The sequence below is a fragment of the Phragmites australis genome, chromosome 2, assembly GCF_958298935.1.
Source record: "Phragmites australis chromosome 2, lpPhrAust1.1, whole genome shotgun sequence".
Taxonomy (NCBI): domain Eukaryota; kingdom Viridiplantae; phylum Streptophyta; class Magnoliopsida; order Poales; family Poaceae; genus Phragmites; species Phragmites australis.
Window position 1 is genome coordinate 22,902,085 of NC_084922.1, and position 9,419 is coordinate 22,911,503.

General features: G+C 39.4%; 1 pseudogene; it reads left to right on the forward strand.

The window, feature by feature from the left end:
• The first annotated feature begins 3,007 nt into the window (after positions 1 to 3,007).
• LOC133903558 (condensin complex subunit 2-like) lies at positions 3,008 to 9,093 on the forward strand (annotated as a pseudogene).
• The last annotated feature ends 326 nt before the right edge of the window (positions 9,094 to 9,419 follow it).

The following is a 9,419-nucleotide window of genomic DNA, read 5'->3' on the forward strand; positions in this document are numbered from 1 at the left end:
ATCGATGTTTGTTGTCACATGCCCGATCACCATCTCCGATGAAACTCGAACCACCATCGCTACATAGGGTGACCTGTAGTATCCTTAACCTAGAAGCGCAATCTTCAGCCTTTTTGATCCATCATATGTGATCGATACTAGATCTCAGCGTATCCCTTCTTTAATCCAAGATGGTACTTACATAGCATGCCAAGTCAGCATCACATTATTCTCCTTAGCCTAGTCAGCAAAGTCTAGTATGCCCTACACTTCTTAAATCTTCCGCAATGATGTTGTCAAGCCTGACACAGTGATTATGCAATAAAGTTTTTTCCCATAGGAAGATAGTTCTAGAAAATCAGCATTTCCTTTTTAGTCTAATACATCTCACGAAAGTTGTTCTCTTTTCATCTTAACTCCATTTTAGGCGATTCTTATGTCTAAATGTTTCTAAAATCATCCCTATCCAACCACAATATTTTTAAAGTATTTTAATGATGTTTGGTATGTTGTTCTTAGTGTTTTCTTTGTGTTGTTTGTTAGTAGTTCTCGCGATTAGTCGATAACGTTCCAGAGCAGTTCGAGGGACTTCAAGACCAAGATTTCGTCAACACTGAGCAGTATTAGGTAAAAGGCAAGTGTCTTTGATCATATTGAACCTATGTTTTTAAATGTTTTGTTTTACAAAATTGCATACAATGTCTGTCAATATGATGGGTAGTCATATATGTTAGGGTTTTCTCTAAATTTTTTCTTATCATCTCTTGGAACCTAGATGGTTTATGGTTAGATGTCTTTTATGGGTAGATTGCTTAGCCATACTTTTGAGATGTTGAGAAGTGTCATAATCTTGACTAATAAATGTATGCAACAATGGTCATTAATGTGTTAATGGTCTCTTAACATGGAAGCTTAGTCCTTGAGCAAAGTGGTTTTGATGGTTATCATGGTTATGATGTTGGTTAGTGTTTGCTCAAGTAACCTAAGTAAGGACCGGTTCATGGAGCGACAACCCAAGAAGTAACGTACCAACCACGAGGCTGATATGGGTAAAACGTGATATACTAATTAGAGTCTATCCAATGTGTGTTATGTCAGCACAAAAGGGGGCTTCTAGGTAGGAGTTTAGCTTGCGTAAAGCCTAGCAGTGAAACCTAGTAGGTAGACACATACTAGATTAGTTTCTGGTTAGTGGAAAATGTCAATCAGTGATTCTCTGCATGCGGTATGTAGCTTAGTGTGGTACGTAGCTTAGTATACAAGTTATCACGATGTATAAATATCTAAGACCTGACCGAATTATTAGGTTAAATGTGTAAATATCCTAGATAACTACTTTTTATCCTACATAGAAGATAAATATCTATTATAGTAACAATTGTGGTGCCTACCCCTTGAGGGGTGAGCCGGTTACCAATTGCGGCCCGACACTGCTCTGCTGGGTGTCAGGACGACTTTCATCGCACTGGGGTGTCAGGATAAGCACCACTTGTACCGGCATTAATCATCGTCACCTCGCGTTAGATCGGTTGTAGGGGGTGAACTTTCTTCCTTGATATTATCTCTGAAGACCTATTGCATCTTTAGGCTTCAGAAGACAGCACAAGTACCAGAGGGGTGACCCGAAGGGGTCCGCAACCTCCAGGAGCCAGACCTCCTGCTAAGAGTCCAGAGGCCGAAGGCTCCGGAGGGGTTTGTTGTAGCTCCGAGTTTTGGGAAGACCACATACATACTGGAGAGGTTGTCTGAAGGGGCCTACAGCCTCCGAAAGTCGGGCCTCCTGCTCAGGGTTCGGAGACCGAAGGCTCTAGAATGACCTTTGATAACAATCTTCAACTATTGTCCTCAGACTAGTCTATTTTTCCTCAACAGATGAGATGGCCATGAACAATGAATATTCGCACAGGATGCTGGATCGATAGATCTGGGCAAAACGGCCGAATGAAGCCATCCAGCTGCACTCCTGTGCTTGTGCGTTTTCAATTAACTATTTGAAAAATATAAGAATAGTCTAAAAGCTATAAACGTGGGTACGACCAAATTAGAGCTCACTAGCAATCTGTTTTAATTGGTTTTATCAAAAAATACGAAGCAATATTTAATCAAAATTCTGCAAAGAAGATTATTTTTATAACTTTTAATAAATTTTAATGTCTGAAATAAATTTTGAAAAGTCTATAAAAATCCATTGATATTCTTCTCATGTAATATACTAATTTATAAAAATATTTTCAAACCTAAGTTATTTGGTGAAAAAGTGAGTTTTTTAATGCTCTATTTATATGTATTTTTATCATTTAATGTGATATATTTTTAAATTTAATTCGAATTTAAATACATTTAAACACACACAAATTCATCAAAATATTTATAAAATACATATAAATACGAATGAATTATTCTATCAACTCTAATCTAACTTATCCTATTCCATTTTAGCCTTGAATCAAACGCACTAACATGATGCCTTCCCTACCACGTATCGAAGATTGGCGAACTAAAGCTATCTCTGTTTAGGGTTTAGATATCTGTACTTTTTTCTTCTTACTATAGTAAAATGTTGCATCTTCTGCACCGCATCCCTCTCCAATAGAGGCAGTATCGAGCAAACAACATCCCTCTCCAATAGAGGCAGTATCGAGCAAACAATGTTACGGGAGGTAGTTGCCCAACGATGTTTTTGCGGCACGATATGGTTGCCTCTGTTACTATTCACAATGTATGCATATGAGTTCGAGAGAAAGAGAAGAGTAATGGAAAGTATGAAATAAAATAGCTGTTGAAGATATAAAAAATAAGAAATAGTGTAGTAATATTAAGATGTACTATAATAATATTATAAATGATAGATTTTTTTAGTTTCGATTGAAGATGGTCAAACACTCAAAAATCTGTCCGTTCCACTGGAAAAAAGAGAAAGAAATCTGTCCGTTGGATGCCCCACCCCAGTCCCGACACGAGTTGCCCAAAATTTGAAATCACGAACGGGAGGGAGGCCGAACGCCCACCCCCCCCCCCCCCCAAAAAAATTTCCCCACTCGAATCCCACAACCGACTCCCCCCCCCCCCCACACCGTCGCCGCCCGAGGATGCCGGCCGACGGCGCCCCTGCGCCGGCGCTACCGCCCACCCCTGCGGTAGGCTCGCGGGTGCTGCTGCAGTCCCCGCCGCCGGCCTTCCCGCTCGGCTCCAACGACGACCAGCTCGAGCGCGCCCGCGCCCGCGCCGCGGCGCGCGCCGCCTCCGTGCGCCACCGCTCCCTCGCCTCCTCGATCGCGACCAGGACCTCGCTTCCCAACCTCCTCAACCGCGGCCAGGTCATGGACCTCTTCCACAACTGCATCAAGCTCCCATCCGAGAACGTACGCGCCTCCCCGCCTTCCAAACCCTAGACCGCTCCACCTCTCACTAAGCTTATTCGTTTTCCGTCCCGGGAAAAATTTGGCAGAAAATTAACCAGAAGAACACATGGGAGCTGGGGTTCATCGACCACCTGAGCGAGATCATCCAGGTGGGGGACGACGACGACGACGAGATCAACTTCCAGAAGGTGCGGGCGTGCTAAGATTTTCCATTTCCTATCTAATTGTACCGATTTTGGGGGGGGGGGGGGGGGGGGAGGTTGGTGGGCTGTGTTTGAATTTGGTTGCGAAGTATGTACTTCTGGGGATCAGGCTAGCTGCACCCTGGAGGCGGGGGTGAAGATCTACTCGTTTCGCGTGGATTCGGTGCACTCCGAGGCGTACAAGGTGCTTGGAGGGATCAACAGCGCTGGAAGGGGGGAAGAGGCTGGTAAGAATCCAGTACAGTTCGTTTTGTATTCTGGACCTGTACCGCTTTGAGTACAATTTCACTTCTTTAATTGAGTCTGCATCTAGTGCAAATTACTCTTATTTTGCTGAGTATCACAAGATGCTTGACTTTAAAGTTTCAAAGTAAGTTGGCATGCAGTATGGGTTTATGATTTATTGAAAGGTCATGCTCTAAATTGATCAAAAAGTGAAACAGGTGTTAAGACCTTTTAATTGTTGCCCATGTAAGAATGACTTTGCTTTCTGTTTTTCTCTGGGGAAACTGCTCAACATTACATTAAGATGTTACACAACTTTACACAACATGTGTACTCCAAACGAGTATGAACTGTTCTGTTGAATTCAGCACATTTGTTCTTTTCTTGTATTCTTTACATTAAACGTTTGAGAAGTACTGTTCTGTGTTAAGCCTTTAGTCATTTAGTGATATAATGTTCCTATTTACTGTTTTGTCCTTACAAAAAAGAAGGTCTAATTTGGTGTTTGCCATTAAAGATTTGGAAGAAGGTGGCAATGCAGAACCTGCACAAGATGAAGGTGTCAGCAAAAAGTATGCTGATAGGAGGGTATATCTCTTTGACCCGAATGCTGACTTTCATCACTTCTACTCTGCTTCATTATTGCTAATACCTTTTCACCTGCTTCAACGCTGGAGTCCTCATTCGAGGCCCTTAATGTAAAGAAGTTTGATGGTACGTTCAAGATTGTTTTCACTATGCTTCTATTGAAACTTTTCTACCATTGGGCTGTAAGAAGTTCATTGTGTCATGTTTACCTCTAGTTGCTTTCATGGTGGATCCTCTATACCATCAAACTACCGCTCAGTTTGATGAAGGTGGAGCTAAGGGTCTCTTGTTGTATAACCTTGGAGTATATGGCAGTTGCCGTGTGCTGTTTGATTCATTTGAAGCACCGGATAAGTGCATCTTAAGTGATATGCGAACTGAGAAGGCTGAAGTGATTGATCTTTCATTTGCTAAAGGTAATGTCAGTTTGTTCTTGCTGCTGTTTATGGTCTTTGCATCTTGCTTCCAGTGGGGTTTCAGTAAGTTTCTACTCTTGGACAGAGCAAATTGAGGAAATGGTTGCTCAAATGCCTCTATGCAGTGATACCTCTCCTACTCTGAGAGAAATTGTGGCTCAGTTTGAAGAAAACCAAAGGCCATCATCTGGAGTACCTTCTGGCCAAATGCCAGGAATGGAAGATCAGGTGTTTGACGGTAACGGCGCAGACAATAATGATAACGTGCTACCTGATTCTGGAACTTTGGATTTTTCTCATATATCTTCAATGGTGTTCTGTGAAAAACACCATTGAAGATATATGAGAAAAATAAAAAAATATTGGAACAGATTCATATATATTGTAGATACATACTTAAATGCATTAGCTGTGTTGCTGCAGTTTGATGCTTACTACCGATTCTTTCTGTTCACCCTCTGATTAAATTAGTTATGACTGAATAGTGAATATTAAAAAAAATCAAAACCTTATTTTACAATATCGGTATGCAGGAATTCGATGAATACACTGTGGAGATTCCTCAGGGTTCAGTTGTCGATGAAAGGCTTGACAAAATTGCAGATCTCTTGTTGCTTGGCATGGGTTCTTCGAAAACAAATGCTTTGGCAGGACCTGAGCATTGGAAATATCGGAAAGCTAAAGGTACTCTCTGGTACATAGTCCCTCTTGGGTTACCTTAAGATGAGATTTTTTTAATGTTTGAGCTTACATTCATGTAGATTTGGAGGTTGCCCCAACTTCATCTTGTGACTCAAATATAACAAATGAGATGAAGAAGAAAAGAGGCAAGGATGAACCCGATATTGATTTCACAAAATCATTGGAACATGAACTTCCAAATATCTTTGCACCTCCCAAGAATCAGAAATCATTGCTGTTGCCTGCAAATAAGGCTACCTGCAGCAATAAACTTCCAGAGGATTGCCATTACCAGCCCGAAAGCCTTTTTAAATTATTTTTTCTGCCAGATGTTTTGGTAATGTTTACTTCTCATGAAAATTGTCCTTCTCATGGACCTGTTATTTGTAATAACTGTTGAATTTTTTTGTAGTGTCTTGCTCGGAGAAGAAGAAAACCACTTTGTACTGTTTTGTCCATTATTTTCATTTGAAGAATTCTGCTTTAATTTTGTCAATAGACATGCTTCAAAAAACATTTTTATACCACATGTACTGTTGCGCACAGCCTCAATGGTGTTTTTTTCCTGGGTTGGGGAGTTTTTTCTCTTTTTTTTTGGGGGGGGGGGGGGTGGGTTCCAACTTTGGATCCTGAGAGAACTGGCCATGCAATGATGTCAGCAGAAGATTCCAGCAAGTTGATAAATTACTAATATACTACTTCCTATTTCTGCATATAAAGAAACAGTAACTTGCAGTTTTAGCCTACTTACTGTTGCTTGGCTAGTTGTTAGGTAGTGTCCCCGTGATCTATCACTTTTTTGAATTAGTGCATTTGTATTGGATTGTGACTTCATGCGATAAAGATTGACCATGTGAGTGCTGACTGCCTGTATTTCGTTATGTGCTATTACCAATTTCTGTACCGCACTATTTCCTGGTAACTATGGTTTCCATGGTATACCTTTTTACGTTTCTAGACGATACAGTGAACAATGATGACTTCATCCCATCTGGACCTTGGGATGATGATAGCATTGGCACTGATCATGTTGACGAAGGGCATGCCTGTAGTGATGTAGAAGAGCCAGTATATCTTATCAATAAACTGAGACAGGTGTGTTCTGTTTTATTTTTTCCTTCAAAGATATTCATTTCCTTACGAACTTGTTTATTTGAGAGTTATGTGCTGTCTTGGTTTGCCTGTTTTTCATTATTGCACTTTACCACTCCATGTATTTTCTAAGGCAAAAAAAGATGACGCTGTTATCATGAAGATTCATTTCTCTTAGTGTCAGTGTGTTATTTGTACCAGGGATAATGTTCCTTGTTGGGCTACTAGCATTAAACGGAGTACACTTCTACCAAACTACTACTGCACACACAATAACCTTTTGTTTTTAGAGTCATTGTTTCTGTTATCCAAGATGCCAGAAATTTCCTTACCCTTTAGGTTGGTGTTTTTTTTTTGAAAAATAAATTAGATAGGTTTTTCCAAAACCATCAAATGGTCATATTGTTGATGCTATAAGTGGTATACAGTATCATAATATTCCAATATTTGGTAATTTCACTATCTTACCATCTTTAGTGTTTCAGTTTGTGCCTGTCATTGGGCTATTCTGTCTGTTATTCTGGCATGCCTCGAAAAGGTTTGCCTCTTGGTTCAATTTTTTCTGTCAAGGTGTCTTGTTGGTGCACTTCTTAATTATTTATTTTTGTGGAAGTTTACATTATGGTATTTTGGTGTACATGTCAATGTTTGTCTTTAGGAGTTGAAACTTGTGTGAGCTTCTGATATTTCAAGCTTAACATGAATTGAGGTTTCATAAAAATGTGAGTGAATATTGTGTGATACTGCAGAGACAATTATTAAACAAAAAGCATTATAAATATAGTCAACCAATTGGCCATATGTGCTATGCAAAGTAGCATGTACCCCCTCCAAAAAAACCCAAAAATAAAATAAAAAATCATGTCTGTAGACTCCAACTCCATGGTAGACTAGCTGGCCTTGGACAGAGTCCTCAGCTAGTGGGTTTATTAAGATCAAAAGAATTAGAAAGACTATTATAAGTTTCTAACGTGTTTAAGATATCAACTTAAACTTGCATTTTTGAGGGATAACTATTAACTTTGGATATGGCCAAATTTGAGCTGAGGCTTGTTCGTTTCTTAAATCATAGGTCAACAAGATTGACATACAATACAACAAGGTATCAAAACAAGTGGATGTTCATGCCTTAAAAGAAGTGCTCTGGAATCACATCCATACATCTGCTGAGACTGATGATAAGGTAGGTAAGGAAAATATCTTGTATTGAGAAGTGTCATCAAATTATTTGGTATACTTCTGTCTTTGTTCATACATTCGTGCGTAGAGGAGCTGTGTCATCCCATTGGAGAACTTTTGGTCAATTGCACTGATGACAGATGATTAATTAGACTTATAAGTATTGTTATGATAGATTATAGTACCTCCCTAGAAACTAGTGCAAAACTGCCCTAACTACAAGACTCATTTGGTTATCATCCATATTCCTGAATGTTGCTAGTAATAACGAACTTTCGGAAGGGCCAAACAACTTAGTTTTTCAAAAATTATTCTGGACCAAGAAAGCCAATAATTGACAATGGCATGACATGTCCATTTTACATTGGATTATTATGCCAGCACAGTGGGTAACATATCGTTTATGTTCTTCAAAGTCAGCACTGTGTCACTAGCCTGAACATTGAAAAGGTCCCGCAGAACTGTGCTGAAAACATTGTCACAAATTAACAAGCTTTGTATTATTTTCATTTATGACCTGTTTCAAATTTGTAAACTTTACTTTAAGTTACTAGGTTATTTGACATGCATCCAACCATAGTAGAATCAGGAAAATGAACTTCTCATATCTTCTGTAAATTTTTTGAAACAGCAACATGATGCCATGGGGTTAATAGTTAAAACTACATTTCTACTCAACCAAATAATCACAATTCCACATTCAATAGATTTTTATTATAGTTTCTTGACCCCGTTTTATTAGGGTAATGGGCTAAATCAACCCTTTGCAAATAGGACATTACCCTGTCTTCATGTTTGCTATATGACTATTTTAGCAATACAATACTTAATTTGCAGTTTGTCCAGCAGGAAAGAGAGGAACCGGAGTCATCGCTGCTTGCCTTTCTCTGGTGCTGCATGATCTTCCAAGCAGCAACCCAGATGCTGCAGTGACGGAAATTTTGCCACCCCTCTACTTCATTTGCCTCTTGCATTTGGCAAATGAACATGGCTTGACACTATGCGGTCACCCAACATTGGATGAAATCGACATATACGCACTGACTTCACCGCTTGTGAAGTAACCTTGCTGGAGCTTAATGTGTTGTGAGTAGTTTTGTTTTGGGGGCATTCTTAGTTAAAGAAATCACCATATAGTGTTTAGATGCTTTTGCATTTCTATGATGATGATTTGTATTCTATTTGATGTCATCTGACCCAAAACTTATGTCAAGTGTACTTTGTAGGCCTCTAATTTATTCTTTTTAGCTCGCTCGTTGAAAGTCTGCAATTTTGTATGCTTCCATGATAAGATATTAGCAGCCTACACCAAGATGGCATCAGCTGTTACGGGTTTTCCCAAATTTGAATTTTGGGCTTTTGGTGGCAGCCTCACATGAAATAGAAATAAGAGGTTATAAGCAACCAGTTTGCAATTGTAGCTGTAATTTTTTTTTGATGGATTAGTTGTCCAATTGGTACAGCTGCGAGTTGCATCATATTTACACTTGGAACTCAAAAGATGCAATTGCTACTAATGATTTGGCTTACCATGTCTCCTTAGTTGTGCTAACTTATGATTCATCTAAGGATTGAAAAACCGGAAACATAAAAAATACTAGACCATGGCCGGTTCTTGTAGCAGCCCAAATTTGTTTTTCCAAAAATTAAGTGTGTGGAGAAATTAAATTAAATAAATCAAATAAATTGCTTTA